Source organism: Panicum virgatum, chromosome 1N (assembly GCF_016808335.1).
Source record: "Panicum virgatum strain AP13 chromosome 1N, P.virgatum_v5, whole genome shotgun sequence".
NCBI lineage: Eukaryota > Viridiplantae > Streptophyta > Magnoliopsida > Poales > Poaceae > Panicum > Panicum virgatum.
Genome location: NC_053145.1, coordinates 28,641,402 through 28,663,596, shown reverse-complemented (window position 1 = coordinate 28,663,596; position 22,195 = coordinate 28,641,402).

Below are 22,195 nucleotides of genomic sequence, written 5' to 3'. Positions count from 1 at the left end.
AACGGAAAAGCCAAAGCTCCGAAACAATCCAGCAAGCCGATCTTCGATAAACCCTGTATTAAGGAGCCCGAGGGACTTACTCCCACTCAATCATGGCTACAATGGATGAACGAGAATGCCCTCCGTATGGAGATGGGCATACCGCTTCTCGCTCACCCAAAACACACATATTCTAAAATGGGTGGACTAACCGATTCCGAATCCGAGTACTCCTCCAACTCGGAGGACGAATTGGATAACCTAATCCAGTGCAGCAAACAAGTCGAGTCCAACTCGACTAATAACTCCAAGTCTGACCAGGACTCCCTCCCTAACTTATGCAACACCGCAAGGACGGACAGTGCACCTAAGGAAGACACAAGATCCCAACACTTCTGGCTTGAAGCCAATGGACCTGCCCTTCCAGCTGAGCACCCCTCTAGACCCGTCCTCATGCAAACAAGACCAAGAAATCCAAGATCTTTGCCGTGAAATCCTCATGATTCGCATCTCTGAAGTCCAAGATCCTGAGGGTGATCCCACGGAGCATCTCAACCTCGATGACTACAATTCTTATGATTTCGATGAGTACCTTTCCGACAACATGGAAACTACTCCTCCCACAATCACAGAAGCCCAAGCTACTACCAAGCAAGATCCTTCTGCACTTCCTCCAGCAGTGACAGTCACTGTGCAATTGGAAGAACAACACCCAGCAGAAGATCTTTACGAGCGTCGTCACCTGCTTAACCAGAAAAGGGCATTCAGGCGCCAGCGCCTCACAACAGCCAGTAGGAACAGCAGGGTGACAACTACGACTACTTCAATTGCGACCTCCGCAACGTGATCTATGTTGGTCGCGACACGCGCAATGTCATCATCTCAAGGAGAAAGGAACGTGAGGAATTCGAGGCTTACATCCCTTCTTTCAACTACCGCATCCCACCAAAGGCTTCCGCATCCTTCAAGAAGTACAAGCCGGTAAACACCCGTCCTCAGGGTAAACCGCGAACTCCACATCATGGAGAAATACCTCTTGGCAGAGCCAAGATCAACAATACGCTAATATGCAAGTGCTTCATCCACCCGAAGAGCTGTCACACAATCTTCGAGTGCGACTCACTCTGCAAAGCCCTTGGGGCACCTCTCCTAAAGGAGACTCTACCCAAAATCTAGTCGACCACCGTATCGACTAGTTTTATCCTCAAGTAATTTTATTCAGTCATGTAAACCATTGCTTACATCTAACGGGCAAGGGGTAGGTCTTAAGAGTCAGAGTCTGTCATTTTACAATCACTGTAATATCAACAAGTCAAAATAAAAGTTGATTTCCTCCGCAAATCGACTACTTGGCTATCACTCATCTCAAACACTACCCGGAAAGCTGCATCAGAGTAGCAATCGAGTAGTCTTCATGATTTGCCTTGAGTGATCTTACGACATTTTCGTCTTGGGTAACTTGACAGGGTTCATCCTAATAGACCTATCCTAAGAATCACTCGTCCTCGGGTGAGGACACCTTACTCGCCTCGCTCGAGTAAGTCTTGGATATCCTTTCGGCATTTTCATCTTGGGCAACCCGACAGGATTCGTACCTAACAGACTTGCCCTAAGGATTACTCCAATCCTTGGTTAAAGTACACCCTACTCGCTGGTTCGAGTAGGCTTTGGATACTCTTTCGGCATTTTTGTCTTGGATAACCCGACGGGGTTCATATGTAACAGACTTGTCCTAAGAGTTATTCCAGTCCATGTTTAGGACACCCTACTCGTTAGCTCGAGTAGGTCTTGGATATCCTTTCGACATTTACGTCTTGGATAACCCGACGGGGTTCATACCTAACAGTTCTGTCTTAAGGATTACTCCAGTCCTTGGTTAAAGTACACCCTACTCGCTAGTTCGAGTAGGTTTTGGATACTCTTTCGACATTTTATTCTTGGGAAACTTGACGGGATTCGTACCTAACAGACTTGTCTTAAGAGTTACTCCAGTCCTCAGGTAGGACACCTTACTCGCCTTGCTTGAGTAAGTTTTGGATATTTCTAAAATATTTACGTCTTGGTTAACTCGACAGGGTTCATCCTAACAGTTCTATTTTAGAAATCAATCCAGTCCTTGTATAGGACACAACTACTCGTCGGATCGAGTAGTTTGGGATATTTTTCATAAAAGTTGTATACTATCTGGATGACCAAGCAAGGTCTATCCTAACTGGTCAACTACGAAAATCCCTCAAGGAGCCCGAACAAGTTCTTGGTACTCTAAAATAGGTTGACACGAGTCTCCTGCTTGCTCAGACTACCAAGGGAGCGTCGAAAACAGAAGCTTTTTTGCCTCGAGTTCTTGTCGGGCGCTACTCGCTTGCTCGAGATACAAAAAGAGTTCTGTTTTCCCTTAGTATTCTGAGTAGTTGTCGAGAGTCTCCTATTCTCCTATCTATCAAAGAACATCTTAAGCTCCTAACTTTTCAAATACTGGATAAGAGTTCTCCCCCCGATTGGACATCAAAGTCCATGTGAGCTTCGCTCAAACAAAGCATTTACTTTGAAAGGAAACCTGCATTAAGCTACGACTTTTGACACTCTTCTAGTGCTTTTCCCACTTGGTTAATCCTGCGGGATTCAATCCTAACCGGTCAGCACTAGAGTTTTGATTCAGAACCATACAACTCGACCGCATTCGAGAATACTCCGCTGCTTAAGGCGCTTACGGATACAATTCTCTGTATCTACTATCACGACTGAGTAGGCACGATGCTGCCAAAACTCATGATTTTCAAGTACGATTACTCGATACATCAAAGGATTAAACAATCCTACCATCAAACAAAGTACTTGATATTACATAAATATTCAACATTTGTTCAAAGTACTTGCGGTACACACGTCAAACAAATATTACACTCAAAAGTTCAAGGGGGCTCAGGCTTGTTCAGAGACTCCACTATCTAGTCAGCTACTTTCGAGGTCTCTAGCAAGTATTGACTGAACTGGTCATCAGTACAATAAGACTTTGCTCCCTTTTCGAGCGCATCAAGTGGAGTAGACGGCCAGTAAGATTTCACCAACCCAAGTACATGTCCCACGTACTGGCGGATGGTTGTGGAAACATACCGTTCGAAACTTCCGGGTATTTTTCGAAGCTTCCCCGCCAATGAAAGCGGTTCGTCTTCATCCCCTTCCGGGATATCCATAACCTCGGCTATTTCCTAGGCAGCGTCCCTCACTTGACTCAACTCCACGAGCTCTCGCTGCATCGAATCCCGGGACTCCGACATGTCTTTCAGCTGCTTCATAGCTGTCACGGCCTCCCGGTCAGAGTCCTCCTTAATCTTCTTGAGCTTCTCTATTTCATCTTCGTTTTGGTACATAAGTATCTTTAGATCTAGTACCAATCTTTCCTGAATCTTTAAAGATTCTGTATAAGCTGTGTACTTGATTGAAAGAAAAACTTATAAACACCGGGGAGAACAACTAGTCGAACGCATAATATATGCTAAAGACTAACCTTGTGTAGCTTGGGAAAGCTGCTTAAGCTTCCCTTGAAGAGCAGCCTTCTCGGACGAGAGTGTCTTCACCCGCTCGTTCAGAGCATTCAGCTCTGTATCATCCTGGGCCTGGCCACCTTCTTGCCCTAGTACCTCCTGCAAAAATAAAAAGATCAGTACACTACTCGATCTATACTTAAGTACTCAAAGTGTTCGACTACTTACCCTCATCAGGTTGAAAGCAAGGTTTAACTTCTCTTGCGGCAAGACACTTCCCGATGAAGTGCCCGCTCGCACCTCAGAGATGGCCTTTTTCGGCACTTCTTGAATCATCTTCACAGTATCCCCAAGAATTTGGGAATCTAGAGGAAAAACTCGCTACTTAATCAAATTAAGAGCAAAGAAAAAGTATTTTCTAAATACAGGGTGGTACACGTTTACCTGCAGGAGCCCCCTCAGACAGCTTCTTGTCGCCTCCCTCAGGAAGCTTCTTGCCATCCTCCTTCTCCGGAAGTTTGTCGCTTCCGCCATCCTCCGGGAGCCTTTCATCGCTCCTCTCGGTATCGGGCAATGGAGAGTCCCGAAGCATGGAGTTCACCATGTCTTCAGTCTCACGGGCACTCATATCAAGAGTACCCGGAGGCTTCTCCACTGCCGATTTGGGGGCTGAGTCAACCTCAGTTTCCCCACTCGCCCCCAGGAGCGTGTCACTAAAAAAGACGAGTTAACTACTCGATACAAAGGCAAAATCCAACGACTACAAGTTTTAAGAAACTTACGTAGGAGCCCTCTTGATGGCAAGCGCCTTGATGCCAAATTTGCGGGGAGGCTTCACAATTATGGCTTGTTTACCCGCATCGCCGGCTTTATTCACATCGGAACTACTCGCCAGAAGAGTAGTTCCAGTCTCCTTTAACGGGTCCACTGTGGTGGAAGGGACGGTCTGTCCCACCGCAGCATCATCCCCAGATGCTGATATCCACGGCATCTTAGTCACCCGACATGAAAAAGCAAAAATACAAATCAAAATTTGCAAATTGAAGACGAAAGTACTCAATTGCAAATCAACTAGCTACTTACCTGTCGCTAGAAGTCTGCGAGGTGCTTCGACGCTTCCTCACAGTCGAGCAAGTACTTGTTGGATGACCCGCATGAGTATCTTCGCTTCGACTGGGACGATGTGCCCTGTCATCATCCCCGGCTGATTCCGCAGCTTCTGCATTAGCAGTTTCATTATCAGAACTAAAGCCTTCAATTTCTGAAGAATCTTCAGAATCAGGCACAAGTTTGGCATAAGCACTCGGAACGAGATGGGATGGGAGAAATATGCCTGGCAAAGGAGGACTACTCCTATATACATTCACATGATCCTACAAAAGGAAAGGGAAAAATTGACAGTGGCAAAAATAAAGTACTCGATATTACAAATCGACTACTTGTCACTTAGCTCCTTGGGAGGATTGAGCACTAAAAATGTGTTGAGGAGTTGCGGAACATGTTCCACCTTCTCGAATAGTCGTTGTACTCGACAAAGAGCTTCTCCATTGGACATCTCTTCCTCTGAACACTGTGATGGATCATTTTTCCCTCGATATTCAAAACTGAAAGTAACTCGAACTTGGAGAGCTTGGATTCTACGTTTAATCCAGTCAAAAGCCACAGCCTCTCCACTTATTCCTTTTTGCTTCAGACTTGCATTTATTTCCAGCAGCTCTGGAATTTGGCTCATATCAATAGGCTTCTTTAGCCATTCAGCCCGCTGAACGGGAGGGCCAGCTAGGATGGGTGGAAGGCTGTTTCCATGATTTTCGACATAAAACCATCTTGGTTTCCAGTCGATCACTTTTTGAGACAACTTATAGGGGATGTAAACCCTATTCATCCTCTGTCGCAATTGAATCCCTGCCCACCAACTACATCTAATCTAGACGAACTTGGCTGAGGCTTAAGATGAAAAAGGTGGCGGAAAAGGTCGAAATGAGACTCTGACAGACCCGGGGCAGCGGGACGGCTCACAGATGTAGAATGTTCTAGACTAAGGGATTGTTCATGGATGTACCTTACCTCTTTTATAACTACCTGTATAGGTGTAGAACTAGCTGCAGTACATGGAAACTACCCGATCGTGTTGTAGCAGGACTCCAACTGTACTCGGCTAGGACTTTCCATGTAACCCTGTCCCCCCCGATATATAAGGGCGGGCAGGGACCCCCTCGAAACACATCAACACCTAAGGCAATACAAACCACCACACAAGACGTGGGGTATTACGCAACTCGCTGCCTGAACCTGTCTAAATCTTTGTGTTCCTTGCACCATCGAATTCCAGAGCCGTTGATCCCTACCTACATGTAACACCCAGTTTAGAAAAGGACATAAACCGAGCAATCATATACGTGCCAGGATCAAGTCACACATATATACAACAGAATGAACAGTATATCACAGCACATATCACGTAAAAAGATATAATAAAGTGAGTACGAATGTGATTTATTACATTAATGACAAAATGTTTGATACAAGTATGGAACTCTTGGAAGCTGGGCACCACAGGGACGTCGACCGGGAGACGACCGCCTAGAAGTCCTCGTACTCCTGGTAGCTCCGGGTGAACTACTCAAAGTTCTCCTACTGCTCAAACTGCTCTGAAGACGGTGGCTGCTCCGGGTACTGGTACTCCTCTGAAGGATCAACGTCTACTCACAATCGCAACGCCAAAACAAGTCCAGCACATACACATACATGCAAACAAGAGCAAACACTAAGAAATAGTACAACAATACATAAAAACATCAAACAAAACTAAGCTAAGACTATTCTACGCATTACAATGATTGCGTGGACATAAAGAACACCTAAAACGGAGCTAGAACGCGAAACCTAGGCTTAAAACAAGGTCTAGGTACTAACCTGCGAGAAAACTGAAAACTACAGGGGTTCTGCGCAAAAACCAAGGACCTAAACATGATTTAAGAAAGATTTGGGGGTCGGTGCGTAAAAACATGCAGGCTGGACCGCGGGTTCTATTTTTGGAAAGCTCAGGGGTCTAAACGCTAAAAACAGGACCTAACATGAATTACTTTTGAACTGGACAGGACGGCGGGTTGATTTCCAGGAAACACAAGGGCTCTTTAGCAAAACTGCCAGGCTGAAGCGGTATCTTCGGATCTGATCCATTTGATCTCGATCCGGTGGCTCAGAATGAAGGGGTACACTGATCTAATCGTGTGCGTTGATCGCGGATCTGACGGCCCGGACCTACTCTGCGCGCGGGAGCGGCGGCGCTCGCCCGCCGGCGGCTCTGTTCGCAGTGGCGCGGTGCGAGGCTTGCCGGAGATGGCCGAACTCGGCCCTCCGGGGGTGTAGACGAGTGGGGTTTGGCCTGGGAGTGAGTTCGTGCGACGGCGAACTCGTCTGGGCAACCGGGGCGGCGGATTAGGGTTTGGCCGAGGCTTGCCACGGCGAGGGGCGGCGCTGGATCGCCGGCGAACGTGCCAACGTGGTTCCAGGCCTCGGTTCAGGCTCGGGTTCACACGGAGAGATCATGCGCAACACAGGTAAGCTATCTGGAGGCTCAACGCGGTGCTATGGCACAGGAAAAAGGGAACACGCCACGGCGTGGCGGCTCGGCGACATCCCGGCGAGCCATCTCGCGCGGAACTGTGGGGAACAGCAGCCTAAACTCGTCCAACGCTAACGCACGAGCAAGAGGGGAACATGGCGAAGCTCACCAGGGGCTCGAGGTGGATGGGGGCATGGCGTAGAGGCAGAATTTCGGTGGTGCAGGTGCGGCCCAACAGAGCTTGCCATGGGAATTCCCGTGCGCAGCGGGGCCGGGGGCGGGGAAGGAGAGCTCGGCGAGGACCCTGGTCCCACGGCGGAGCTCCTGCGTCATCTTGCGGTGGCGGAGCGGGCGCGCTGAGGGAGAAAGAAAGGAAGGTGATGACACGTGGGGTCGGGCGGTTAGTGGGCGAACGCGCTGCGAGCGAGCGGGTGCGCTGCGTCTGACGAGCGGGGTCTGGCTGTCAGAGAGAGAGGACGCGCGTGGAGAGAACGGCTGACTAGCTTGCTGGGCCGTGCGTTGGGTTAGGTTACGAGCCAGGCTGGGCCGCACAGGGGAAGGAACGGGCCGGACCAAGAAAAAGGAAAGGAAGCGGGCCGAGGTGAGCTGGGCCGACTGAGCTAAACGGGCTGGAAACTGGGTTTACTGTTCCTATTGGTTTTCCTTTCTTTCCTATTCTTTTCCTTTACTTTTTGAAACACCACTCAAACTATTTGAATTCAAATCAAATTTGAATTCAACTCTTATGCACTCAACCAAATAAAACTTATGCACCAGCATGAATGCACAAACATATTGAACCTATGTTAAATTTTAATTACTTGTGAAAAAAATTAAATTAAATGCAAAGCTAAGCAAAGTAAAACCTTAGAAACTTAAACAAAGACAATTAAATTTATTTTTAAATACTGAAATTTAAATTAGGGTGTTACACTACAAACCCTACTGCTAAGGGTATCCCTAAGCAGGCTTGGCGGTAAACACCGACAGCTGGCGCGCCAGGTAGGGGAATCGGCGAGTTCATCAGCGAGTTCGATGGCCACCTTCGCTTTCAGCACCATGACGCCACCCCAAGGCGCCACCTTCACCTTCGGCTTATGGGTCTGCGTCGCCAATGGATTGGGCGGCTTCGACAGCCACCTAACCAACTCTCCCACACCGAAGATCTCTACGTCGGAAGATTCCAACAAGCTTGCCAGATCTTGCGATCGCGGCATCACGTTGCTTCCCAACCTCGCCAAGGAGACCGAGGCGAAACTCGAAGATAAGTCGAGTTCCACTCGGACTCAGATTGATCTCAGACTGAAATCTACTCGGATTGAGACTCTTCTTGCGCAGCCCATCTTTGGTCTGCGCAATTCATCATCTGCTTACAAATAGATGATTAGATCCTTCTCTGAAAATAGCTTGGATCTCCTTCTTCACGTCGAAAACCAATCTGTTACCGCTACCCGGGAGGCACCCGTTTTCGACGTATACCCAGATCCATACGAGTCACCTCAAGACAGCCTAGATTTCATCACCAATGCGCTGGGTAAGATACAACTTAAATCTTGCTGAAGCCACACTCTCGCAGAATTACTCGACAACCTGCGAGAAGTCGCCAGTATTGATGATTTCCCGTTCCAACACGACACTCCCCTCATAATCGAGCGGGAAACTGGGTTTGGTGGAACTGTCCTAGCTGATTACAAGTCAGACCTGGAAAGCTTCTCTCACAAGCATTTGGTTCCTGTGATCATCCAACCCGGAGGTGCTCCTAGTCATCACGATCCAAACGAAACCGTGGATCAGATCTCAGCAAACAATCTGACCCAAGGCGCTCCAGCAGACGAAGATGAAGCTACTCGCACAGCCCGCAGAGCAAGGAATCAACGCAAAGAGGAGCGCAGGACTCGTGCGGCTGAACATGCTCGTATTCCACCACACAACCTCAACGACGAATTCAATAATGTCGCGGATCCTATCTTCAGGACACCAATCGCTGCGATGACAGAAGCAACCCTGCGACTCATGAAGATGCCCCGAAATCCAGAGTTAGAGCGAGTCATAAATCTCACCAAGAATGCCGTTGAACAACTCGAGAGACAGATCCCATTGTCCTCACTCCACGGCACGCGATCAAGGGCCACTGCAATAGTCATACCTCAGGCGAGCCGTACTCCCAAAGGCCACAATCATCAACAACAGCCGGAGTAGCAAAACCAAAGGAATCAGGATGACCAGGAAGCTGCGAGTAGTCATCGCACCAGGGGTGGCCAACCACAAGCAAACCAAGCTCCTGGGCCTCAGCCAAACCGCAACAACAACCGTGGGCACAATAGGGAAGAGGTAGCCGGCTCCATCGTGGACGCACGGGATATCATCAACGCAAGACGCAGAGCACAGCTTGCGGACAATTCCGATCGCTTCCAAGCCTTGAGCAGGGCTTTCGACAACATCGAGTACTCGAAGGACTTCAAGCCTACGAACATCCAAAAGTATGACGGTAAGCAAGACCCTGCTCAATGGTTACATTTATACTCAACCACTATTAGTGTTGCAGGTGGAAATACCAACACCAAGGTCCTCTACCCCTGACATGTCTCGAGAGCTTGGCGCGCGAGTCAATCCACTCGTGGGAGGACCTCAAGAAGGCATTTGTCGACAACTTCCAAGGGTCGCTACACCGAGTAGCTACTCGCCACGCCCTGTCCATGATCAAGCAGGAGCAAGGTGAGTCGATCAGATCCTACGTCAAGCGCTTATTCGACACAAGAGCTACCATCCCCAACGTCGCTGCCACTGACGTCATCTACTACTTCCAGAGCGCATCACTGTCCAATCCCTGTAACACGACTTTGGGCGTAATCGCCCCAAGATAGTGGTAGATCTACGAGACATGATGCAGCGCTGGACAGACGAAGAGGAGCAAGAACGCAGCCGCTTTCCTCGCCGCAACAATGACAACAATGGGAAGCGCCATAACGATCGAGGAGGGCCCAGCAACCAGCGGGATCCCACATGCAAGCGTAAGCCTGACAACACTGTCTGCACAATGGATCGCACACCACGTGGTAAGAAGGGCGACAAGCCGCAAGACCAGTTTGACAAGATTCTCCACAACAAGAGATGTCCGATCCACCCCAAGAGCAACCACTCGATGTGGGAGTGCACGATCCTGCGCAAATTCTTCCAATCGGAACCTGCAGTAGCTCCTAAGAAGGAACAAGACAAAGATGATGAAGAAGACAAGAAAGACCACGACGGCTTCCAACAGCAACAAAACATCGTCAATGTCATATTTGGAGGAGTTCCTAGCTTCTCCAAGCGAGCTCAAAAGCTCCTACTCAGAGAGATCCTCTTAGTTGAGCCAGCAATTCAGAGGCCACTCAAGTACAGCGAGGTCCCCATTACCTTCTCAGGGAGGATCAATGGACCAGCTTCTCTGAACTTGGAAAGTTCCCGCTAGTACTCGATCCAGTCGTCCAGGGCTCCAAGCTTACTCGAGTACTCATCAATTTGATCTTTGCAAGCACATTGACAAAGATGGGCCTCAACTATATGAGTCTGCTTACTCCAAGCAAGGCTCCGTTCTACGGCATCGTCCCCGGAAATTCCTCTACACCAATTGGTTCGATCACCCTCCCAGTCATATTCGGTATAGAACAGAACTTCCGGACAGAATACATCAAATTCGAAGTAGCCGACTTCGAATCTTCATACCATGCCATCCTGAGAAGATCTGCACTAGCCAAGTTCACGGCAGTACCGCACTATGTCTACTTGCTCCTCAAGATGCCAGGCAATTCAAGAGTCCTTTCACTACGTGGAGACCTCCTCAAATCTTTCGAGTGCGACAAGGAAGCAATAGACCATGCTACCACTACCCGGGTCCCTAGCTCTGTCAGCGAAATACTTGCTGCTACTAAGGAACTCTCACTAAAGGAGTCGATGTTTTCCAAAAAGCAAAGCCAATCATCAGTTAACCCAACTGGTGATGTAGGCACCAAGACTATCCAGTTACAAGAGGGAGACGATTCCAAGACAACCATCATCAGAGCAGGACTGGGTGACAAATAGGAACTCGAGCTCGTCAACTTCCTTAGGGCCAACCGAGATGTATTCGCGTGGAAACCAGCGGATATGCCAGGTGTGCCCAAGGAGTTGATCGAGCACGCCTTGAAAGTTAACCCTAAAGCCACACCGAAGAAACAACGGCTATGGCATTTCTCACCCAACAAGCGAGAGGCCATCAAGAAAGAGTTGGCAAAACTACTCGCAGCAGGGTTCATTAAGGAAGTCTACCATCCTGATTGGCTGGCTAACCCTTGTGCTCGTCTAGAAAAAGAACAACAACGAGTGGAGGATGAGCATCGACTACACCGATCTAAACAAGCATTGCCCAAAGGATCCTTTCGGGCTACCACGCATTGATCAAGTGATCGACTCGACAGACAGATGTGTCCTACTATCCTTCCTCGACTACTATTAAGGGTACCATCAGATCGCCCTGAAAGAAGAAGACCAAATTAAGACGGCCTTCATCACAACTTACAGGGCATACGCTTACAAGACTATGTCCTTTGGGTTGAAGAACGCTGGTGCTACCTACCAGCGCGCGATACAGCTGTGCTTCGCCGATCAGCTACATCGCAATGTTGAAGCTTATGTTGACGATGTCGTTGTCAAAACAAAAACCCAGGATCAATTTATTACTGACCTGGAACAGACCTTGAACAGCCTTCAAAAATTCCGCTGGAAGCTTAATCCAACCAAGTGCGTCTTTGGCGTGCCCTCCGGAAAACTACTCGGATTCATTGTCAGCAACCGAGGAATTGAAGCTAATCAAGAGAAAATCAACGCCATCATGGCCATGGATGCTCCAGCTACCATCAAGGACATTCAGAAGCTTACAGGCTGCATGGCAGCCTTAAATAGATTCTTGTCCAGGCTTGGCGAACGGGGCTTACCCTTCTTCAAGCTCTTAAAGCGACAAGATAAATTCGAGTGGACTACAGAAGCCGCGGAAGCACTCGAGAACCTCAAGCATCACCTCCAGTCACTGCCGGTCCTGACAGCTCCACTACCTGGCGAGGAACTACTCCTCTATATCGCTGTAACTACTCATGTGGTCAGTACGGCGATAGTAGTCGAACGCCCGGAGGAAGGCCACACCTATGGCGTCCAGAGAATAGTTTACTTCATCAGCGAAGTACTCTCTGAATCAAAGGTTAGATATCCATCAATTTAGAAACTTCTGTATGGAATCCTAATCACCTCCAGGAAACTCCGGCATTATTTCGACGAGTACAAGATCTCAGTGATAACCGACTTCCCATTGGGGGATATACTCCACAATCGGGACGCCACCGGACGGATTTCAAAATGGGCAGTTGAACTGGGAGCCTTGGAAATCAACTTCAAGCCAAGAACAACAATCAAGTCACAGGCATCAACTTCAAGCCAAGAACAACAATCAAGTCACAGGCACTAGTTGACTTCTTAGCTGAATGGCAAGAAAATCAGATTCCAGCACTTCATAACGTCTAGAGCATTGGGTAATGTGCTTTGACGGCTCACTCAAGCTCGACGGAGGGGGTGCGGGAGTCCTATTCATCTCCCCCAAGGGAGAGCAACTGAAGTATGTGTTCCAAATCCTGTTCAAGGTTTCCAACAATGAAGCTGAATATGAGGTGTTGCTACATGGTCTTCGACTAGCAGTTTCTCTTGGAATCAAGCGACTACTCGTTTACGGCGATTCCCTACTCGTTGTACAACAAGTAAACAAGGAATGGGACATCAACAAGGATACCATGGATGCATATGTTGAACAAATCAGAAAGCTCAAAAACAAGTTCTCAGGATTGGAAATCCACCACGTCGATCGTGACAACAATGTGGGAGCCGATGTCCTTTCCTAGCTTGGATCCACCTGAGCAGCTGTTCCACCCGGAGTCTTTGTCCAGGAACTTCATCATCCATCAGTCAAGGTACTAAGCCAACAAGTTGCTGACATGGAGGCCACGTCCACAGTCAGAGAAGTACTAATGATCAAAGAAGATTGGCGGACTCAATTCATCAACTTCATCAAGGAATTCAAATTTCCACCACATGCCGATCCTAAAAGTGCTGAAGTTGCCCGCATCATCAGGCGCAGCAAGGGTTTCGTCCTGGTTGGTGACAACCTATACAAGCGCTCTGCTTCGGGCATCCTCACGAAGGAGTTTGCGGCAACCACGCCGCATCAAGGACACTAGTTGGCAAGGCGTACAGGTCAGGGTTCTTTTGGCCAACAGCTGTTTCGGACGCAGAGGACCTTGTCATACGATGCCCTGGCTACCAATTTTTCAATAAAAAGACTCACGTCCCAGCACACAACCTGATAACAATCCCTCCATCATGGCCGTTCGCCTATTGGAGTTTGGACATGATCGGACCACTGACCGTAGCTCTAGGAGGATTCAATCACGTGCTGGTAGCAGTCGACAAGTTTACCAAGTGGATCGAGTACAAGCCCAATGTCAAGATTTCATCCGACCGAGCAGTGGATTTCATCTCTGACATTATTCACTGATTTGGCTTTCCCCACACCATCATCACAGATCTTGGCTCTAGCTTCACCTCACAATCTTTTTGGGATTTCTGTGACAATTCCTACATCGAGGTCAAATATGCTTCAGTAGCCCACCCTCGGGCAAATGGGCAAGTTGAGCGCATCAATGGTTTAGTACTCGACGGCTTGAAGAAAAGACTCTACGATGCCAACACCAAGAAAGGTGGCAAGTGGATTCAAGAACTTCCTCATGTAGTCTGGGGGCTGCGAACCCAGCCTAGGAAAGCAACTGGACAATCTCCTTTCTTCCTTACCTATGGGTCAGAGGCTATACTACCAGCAGATATCATGTGGAGATCCCCAAGAGTAGAAGCCTATCAAGAAGGAGAGGCAGATGAAGCTCGACAACTTGAGTCAGATTCAGTCGAAGAGGCCAGAGTCAACGCCTTAACTCAATCGGCTAGATACCTTCAAGGAGTCAGACGCTATCATGATCGCAATGTCCAGCAAAGATCCATCAACATTGGAGACCTAGTACTTCGCCGGATTCAGGATGAGACAGGACTGCACAAGCTAAATTCCATATGGGAAGGTCCCTTCATCGTAACCAAGGTTACAAGACCAGGATCATACAGAATCACTGATGCAGATGGCAATGAGGTACCAAATTCCTGGAACATCGAGCACTTGCACAAGTTTTATCCTTGATCCAAGCAGCTTAGTGGTGTTAGTCGATTTCTTTAATAAAGTGAGGGTCCTTATTAGCATATCGACTACATAAGGCAATCTAATAGCATCAATAGTTCAGGATAGCTTACACAGTTTTCCATCAGGAGAACTACACAAGCCGCATCCTTTCCCTTAATATATGGGCACAACCTACTCGCCTAGCTCGAGAAGGTGAGTGGATACCTTTACTAGTTGTCCATCTTGGGTAACTCGACGGAGTTCATCCTAACAGGTCAACTATAAGGGACTCCAGCCTTGTTATAAAGGCAAAACTACTCGCTCGCTCGAGTATGTTATGGATACTACTATATTTTGTCCGTCCTGGGCAACCCGATGGGGTTCGCTCTAATAGGTCAATTTTAGTAGTTACTCTAGTCTACAAGTTAGACGCCTTACTCGGCTCGCTCGAGTAAGTTTTGGATATCTTTCTGGCATTTACGTCTTGGATAGCCCGACGGGGTTCATACCTAACAGTTTTGCCTTAAGGATTACTCCAGTCCTTAGTTAAAGGACATTTTACTCGCCCTGCTCGAGTAAATTTTTAGATATCCCTTTGACATTTACATCTTGGGCAACCCGACGGGGTTCGTACCTAACAGTTTTGTCTTACGGATTACTCCAGTCCTTGGTTAAGAAACACTACTCGCTTGCTCGAGAAGTTTATGGATATCTTTACAAGTCCTTTCTATTTGGATAAGTTCGACGGGACTCATCTTACATGATTAACTTTAGAGATCACTCCATGCGAGTATTCTACTCGATTGATCGACTAGTTATACTTATCCTATGGTGTCAGATCATGCTCTTAAAGACACACCAATAGGATACAAAATATGAACAGCGACAAGGAATCACTACAAATTATAAGAGTTGTTACAAGCAAACTACTCTGCCATGTTCTTCAGAATCTCCTCAGCAATCACTTCTGATTCTTTACAATAGTCCCGGAATTTCTCATCGGAACAAGTGGGAGCTATTCCCTTAGTTATGGGAGCTAAATTGAAGTGAGGCAAGTAAGATTTAACAACTCCTATCATGTGGGTTAGATAATTCTTGGAAGTAGCCGTCATGACATCAAAAATCTTCTGGGGAGCTTCTTCTAAATGCACCACCAAGGACTTGCTATTTGACGACCCTTCTTCTGAATCAACTACATCCACAAGAGCTTGAGCTGCTGCAACTAGTCAAGTATGGTCTTCTGGAGAACCTGATGGAAAAGAGTTTTCAGTAATTATTATTGACAAAGCAAAACCAAGGCAAAAGATTGGGTACTTACAAGCTTGGGCAGTCTGCAATTGCTTTTGAAGCCTAGAATTTTCTTCCTGAAGCTTTGATTTTTCTTCTTCAAGATTCTTGATCGGGCATTTCATATCACAAATTTGCAGATGATGCTGTCGATTTGCTTCATATAGCTTATTACGAGCAGCAAGGGCTTCATCTAGTCGTTTGGCAATCATAGCTTTCTGCTCCTCCAAGATCTTCTGGTTGTCTACAGTCTTATACAGAGCATGAGACTTTAGGAAAGATCGATTGGCTACATCCTATGACATACAAGACAAATCTGATTAGACATTATTTACTACTCGACGAAGACAAGTAGCGGCAGAAGACTCACATTGGTAAATTTAAAACTCCATTGCATGCAGTCTGCAAGTTTCTTCATGTTGTCTAGAGACAACAGTGGATCATCAAACAATTCTTTACCCAACTCTTCTTGGGTTGACTGGGTCATGGACTGGAAAGGCACAAGTCGAACGGAAGGATCTTTCGACCCTTCAGCCCCACTACTTCCAGACCTACCAGCATTGGAGGTTCTTCAGCAGCCACAGGAGTATGATCAGGTGCTTCGGGGCATGGTTTGCTTGATTTTTCCGCTATGTCTGCACTTGGCAAACTGGCAGCTGGGGTCTCGATTAACCCAATTACAGGTGACTCGGGGGCTGATCGACTAGTTCCCTCCGAACCACTCGACATCTAGTTGCGGAAGTCTTGAACTTGATCTTTTTCATGTGCCGAAAGATATTGAATCCTAGCCAAGCAATATTCTGAATAAGAAAGCTGAGGCAAACAGGACAAAATCAATGGAATATTATATACTTACTGGCCGGCATAAAGACGAGGAACTTTTCTCTGCAACAAAGATCCAGGAGTCGCCTTCCGTTTCTTGCTATCACTAGAGTCGGCATCTACAGAAGTCGAGGGCATACAATACTAGGACTTATAATTTTTCTGCAAAAAAAGCCAAGAATTCGTCAGAAGATCAGAAATGATAAACGACAAGTACTTGACATGGTTTTCAAAACACATACCCATGCATTCTCGGGAGGATTTTGTGCCGAGAAGAGTATTGGAAGCGTCAAAGACTTGTCGAAGTTATCGAGTACTTTGCAGCATCTCTTGATTACTTCAGACTGAGCCATTGGCTCTAGGGACATCCTAGTGCTATCCTACATGCCTTCATATCTAAAAGCAGGATGCTTTCGCAGCTGGAGTGGTTGCGTCCGGCAACTAACAAATGAGAAGACCACATGATCTCCAGTGACTCCTTTGTTCTTAATAGTGGCAATCACACGAAGAATGGCTTCAACTTACTTGCCACCAGGTCCTCTACTCGACCAGCTTTCTTGGACCTGGGGGGCGCCAACAACCCTTTCTGGAAGCGGGGATTCAAAGTTCCCAACATGGAACCTGAACTTCTTCCATTAGGCTCCTTTACCCACTGGATCATATGCCAAGTACTCGCTGTGGGTCTCTGGACGGAGCACTAATTCACAGCCCCCGACGACGGCAGGATTGGTGGCATTGGGACAGGAACAAGGAAGAAGAAATGTTGAAAAAGATGGAAATGTGGAAGAATCCCAAGGAATGCTTCCACAGAAATGGGTAAAAATGGAAAGATGCGAGATGGATTGGGGAGTAAGATGATGTAATTGGATTCCCCAAAACTGAAGTAGTCTATAAAAAAACTCTGACACGGGAAGAGCAAGACCACATTCCACAAAATCGCGGAACATAACGGTCTCAAGGGTACCTTCCATTGGGTAATCTTCTCCTTCACCGGCGCACCATTGGATCACTGAAAGCATCTAGGCCCCTAATTCAAGTTTTGGTAATTAATGACGATGGTTTGTGGATTAACGATTTCATTTGAGATAATGAGTATAGGTTGATCCACAGATGAAAGGGATTTGATTGTGAACGTATGGTGTTTTGGAGATAATGTGCAAAGCTCGGGCTCAAGGCAAAGGTATAAACTAGGGCTTTTGCATTTTACCAGTCACAAGGTGTTTAGTGGATGAAAAGTGACCGGATTTGTTGGATAGATAGCCGTACTATCAAGAGGGGTCATGTACTCGTGCTTGACGGGTCATTTGTGCCATTTTGCTCAAAATGTCTAGATGCATAGATGAGGGCTAATGGCGTTTTGAAAAGGTTTGAAAAACATCAAATTGGGAGCCTACTAACTAAGTGCGGACTGTCCGCCCATGGGGTGCGGACGGTCCGCAGTACATTTGAAAAATGTACCAGAGACGATGTTGTCTCTGGTGTGGGCTGAAAAATGAAGGGCGGACGGTACGCCCATGGGGTGCGGACGGTCCGCCCCTTTAACTCAACTTTATACCAGAGAGGGTATTTCTCTAGCTGGGCTGATGGTTTGAACGGCGGACGGTCCGCCCCTGGGGCGCGGACGGTCCACCGGCTAATTTCAAAGTTGTACTAGAGACGATGTTCGTCTCTGGTAGTGTGGAACTCTTAACCGTGGACGGTCCACCCCTGCGGCGTGGACGGTCCGCCAAGGCTATAACGGCTAGTTCTGACACACAATCATTGCACTCTGACTCACTGGTTTATAGTGGTGGACAGTCTGGTTTTTGAACCGCAGATGGTCCGCGATTTTGCAGAAAAGAGTGTAATGGCTAGCTTTTGAGGGGTTGGCTATATATACCCAATGCCCGGCCATTGGGAGGCTCTTTTGGCCATTTGGACTGCATACTTGACATCATAGAGCTAAGGCATCCCTCTCTCACACACACTTGCTTAAAGATTGCATATTTGAGAGTGTGAGAGCATCCTAGTGCATTGCATCAAGAGTTTGAGCTTTGTGACACTAGGGAAACTTCAAGTAAGTGTCATCGACTTGTTACTCTTGAGAGTTGCTGCTCCTTAGACGGCTTGGAGAAGAGGATTTTGTGGAGCACCTCCAAGGAGATTGTTGAGGAGCCCCGATTTTGGTTGTGAGAGGTCTTGTGCTCACCTCACCGGAGTGGTGAAGAGAAACTCTAGTGGAATCGAGGTGTGGAGTGGTTCCTTGATTCAAGCCGGCTCAAGATCAAGAGGTTCTTGATAGAGGAGCGGTTGATTCTTGGAATCCACCTCAACGTGGATTAGGGGTGACCGGCAAGTCATCGACACCATGGGATAAATTCTTGTGTCAAGCTCGGTTACTTCTCTTGCTCACTTTATTTCTTGCATTTACTTTGAGCAATTTACTTTACTAGAGCTTGATTTGCATCTTTTCACCCTAGGTTGCAAACCCAACTAGAGATAGTAGTAGCATGACATAGGGATTTCTTTTGTTACTAATTAAATTTCTCTAGTGTTGTTGGTTTTAGTTTTTAAACCGCCTATTCACCCCCCTCTAGTTGGTGTTCTTGATCCTACAAGTGTTACCAGAGCTAAGTACTCCTTTAATTGCGGATTTAACCATCTTGGAGTAGAACAATGACTAGTGATAATGGGATTCATGTTGGAAAGCCACCATTCTTTGATGCAAATAATTATGATTATTGGAAGACTAGGATGTCGGCTCATCTCAAAGCTATGAGTAGAAAGTTGTGGAGAGTTGTAAATGATGGATATGTCATCCTAGATGCAAAGAACTTGACCCCGACCGATGAGGAAAATGAAGTACTAAATGATCAAGGGGTTAATATGCTATTTAGTGCTCTTGATGTGAGTGAATTCAATAGAGTTAAGAGCCTCACAAATGCAAATGACATATGGAAGAAGCTCATGGAAATTCATGAGGGCACATCAAGTGTGAAAGAAGCCAAGTTATATTTGCTCAAGGGAAATTTTAGTGAATTTGCCATGAAGAAGGATGAGAGTATAGCCGAGATATTTAACCGGCTAAATTATATTGTGAATGAGCTCAAGGGGCTTGGATTTGAGGTGCCGGATGCCGATTTCAATCACAAGATTCTTAGGTGTCTTCCGGAAAGATATGACACTATTGTGACATTGCTTGTGAGGACAAATGTGAGGACCGCTACTCCCACACAAATATTGGGAGAAGTGCTTACCTATGACATGTTCAGGAAATCTCAAGATAAAGCTCATGCGGGAGAAATTGATGAGAAAAAGAAAAGTGTGGCTTTCAAAGCTCAACATAGCAAAAATGAAGAAGAAAGTGAGTGCCAAGAAGATGAATCGGATGAGGCAATGGCTCTCTTTCTCAAGAAGTTCAATAGAATGATGAGCAAGAAGAACTTTGGCAAGAGAGAACAATCATCAAGAAAAAATCCTTTTATTGACAAGACTTGCTTCCAATGTGGTAAAGTGGGTCACATAATCTTCAATTGTCCAAACAAGAAAAATGACAAGAACAAGAAGGACAAGAAAAATGATGAAAAGAAGAAGAAGTTCATCAAGAAGAAGAAGAATGGTCAAGCTTATTTTGTTGAATGGGATTATGATGCAAGCTCCGATGATGAAGATGATGATGATGATGATGATGACAAGCCATCCAAGGGAGTTGCCGGGATCGCCATCAAGGAGGCTCCATCACTCTTCTCCACACCATATTGTATTATGGCAAAGGGTGGTGCAAAGGTATTACAAGATGATGATGAACTTGATCAATTTTCATATGATGAACTTGTAGACATGCTCACCGATGCCGGTGAACTTGTGATCAAGGAAAAAGAAAAGTTGAAGGACTTGGAGTTGAAGTATGGTTCACTCCAAGCTTCCTATGAGGAGCTAAAGACCTCTCATGAGAATCTTAAAGAAACTCATGAGAAGCTTGAGGAAGCTCACAACACCTTGCTTGATCACAAGGACAAGGTTAAGTTGAGCATGGGGGCTAGTAGTGAAACTTGTAAATCTTGTCATATATCTAGCTCTACTAACCCCTCATGTAGCACAAGTGAAAAATCTTCTCGTGATGAATCACTTGTCTTGGAGAATGAGAACTTAAAGAAGGAGGTGATTTGTTTGACCAATGATTTGAGCAAGTGCTATGATAGTATAGCCAAATTCAACCATTGTTGGTCAAGTAAAAAGTTCACCTTGAATAGGCAAGGTCTTGGATATATCCCAAAGAAAGGCAAGAAGGCCTTTTATGAAACCAAGACCGTGTTTGTCAAGAAAGATGGACAGCCATTTTGTGAAAAGTGCAAGAAGATGGGCCATAATGAGAAAAATTGCACCAACAACAAAGCCATATCCTTTGATTCTAGCTATATTCTTATGAAGGATTCTAAGGATTGTGTTAGTGCAAAATATGTTGGTTTACCTATATATGGTGCTAAAAAGAATGCCATTTGGGTGCCTAAAACCTTGGTCACTAACATCCAAGGACCCAAGAAAATTTGGGTACCTAAAAGAGTTACTTCTCTTTTGTAGGTGAATTACAAGTCCGGAGGAAGGCATTGGGTGCTTGATAGTGGATGCACTCAACACATGGCCGGAGATCCAAAGATGTTCTCTTCTCTTGATGATAATGTGGTTGGTTATAGTGATATCATCTTTGGTGACAATAGCAGAGGCAAAGTCAAAGGAGTTGGTACAATTCCTATCTCAAGTGATCATTCTCTTTCAAAACTTTTGCTAGTTGATTCTCTCAAGTTCAATCTCTTAGCGGTCACTCAATTTTGTGATTTTGGCTATAAGTGTAGTTTCAGTAAAGATGATATTGTAGTGACTAGCTTGGATGGAAAAGATCACATCTTTACGGGATTTAGACATGAGGATGTATATCTTGTGGATTTTGCTACTAAAGAGGCAATTTTGTCTACTTGCTTATTCACTCAATCATCCTTGGGTTGGTTATGGCATAGAAGACTTGATCATGTTAGCATGAAACAACTTAACTGACTCTTGAAGCATGATTTGGTAGTTGGCTTGAAGAAGGTGAAGTTTGAAAAAGATAAGCTATGTTGTGCATGTCAAGCCGGAAAACAAGTTACAAATGCTCATCCAACTAAGAGTGTCATGTCAACCGAGAGACCATTGGAATTATTGCATATGGATTTATTTGGTCCTACAACATATAGAAGCATTGGTGGAAATTGCTATTGTCTTGTAGTAGTGGATGATTATTCAAGATATAAATGTGTTTTCTTTCTTCATGACAAGGCCGATACATATGACATATTCATGAAATTCATGACAAGGGCCGAGAATGAATTTGACCTCAAGGTGAAGAAAGTGAGGAGTGACAATGGAAGTGAGTTTAGAAACACAAGAGTTGAGGAATGGTGTGATGAGAAAGGAATCAAGCATGAATTCTCAACCAAGTACACTCTGGAACAAAATGGTCTTGTTGAGAGGAAAAATAGAACCTTTATTGATATGGCAAGATCAATGCTCTCCGAGTATAATGTTTCGGATAGTTTTTGGGCCGAAGCAATCAACACGGCTTGTCATGCTTCTAATAGATTGTATTGCCATAGATTTCACAACAATACCCCATATGAGTTGCTCATTGGAAGGAAGCCAAATATCTCATATTTTAGAGTGTTTGGTTGCAAATGCTATATTCTCAAGAAGAGAACTCGGTTATCAAAGTTCCAAAGCAAATGTGATGAAGGTTTTCTTCTTGGGTATTCATCTTGTAGCAAGGCTTATCAGGTCTACAACAAAACTCATGGTATTGTTGAAGAAGCATATGATGTG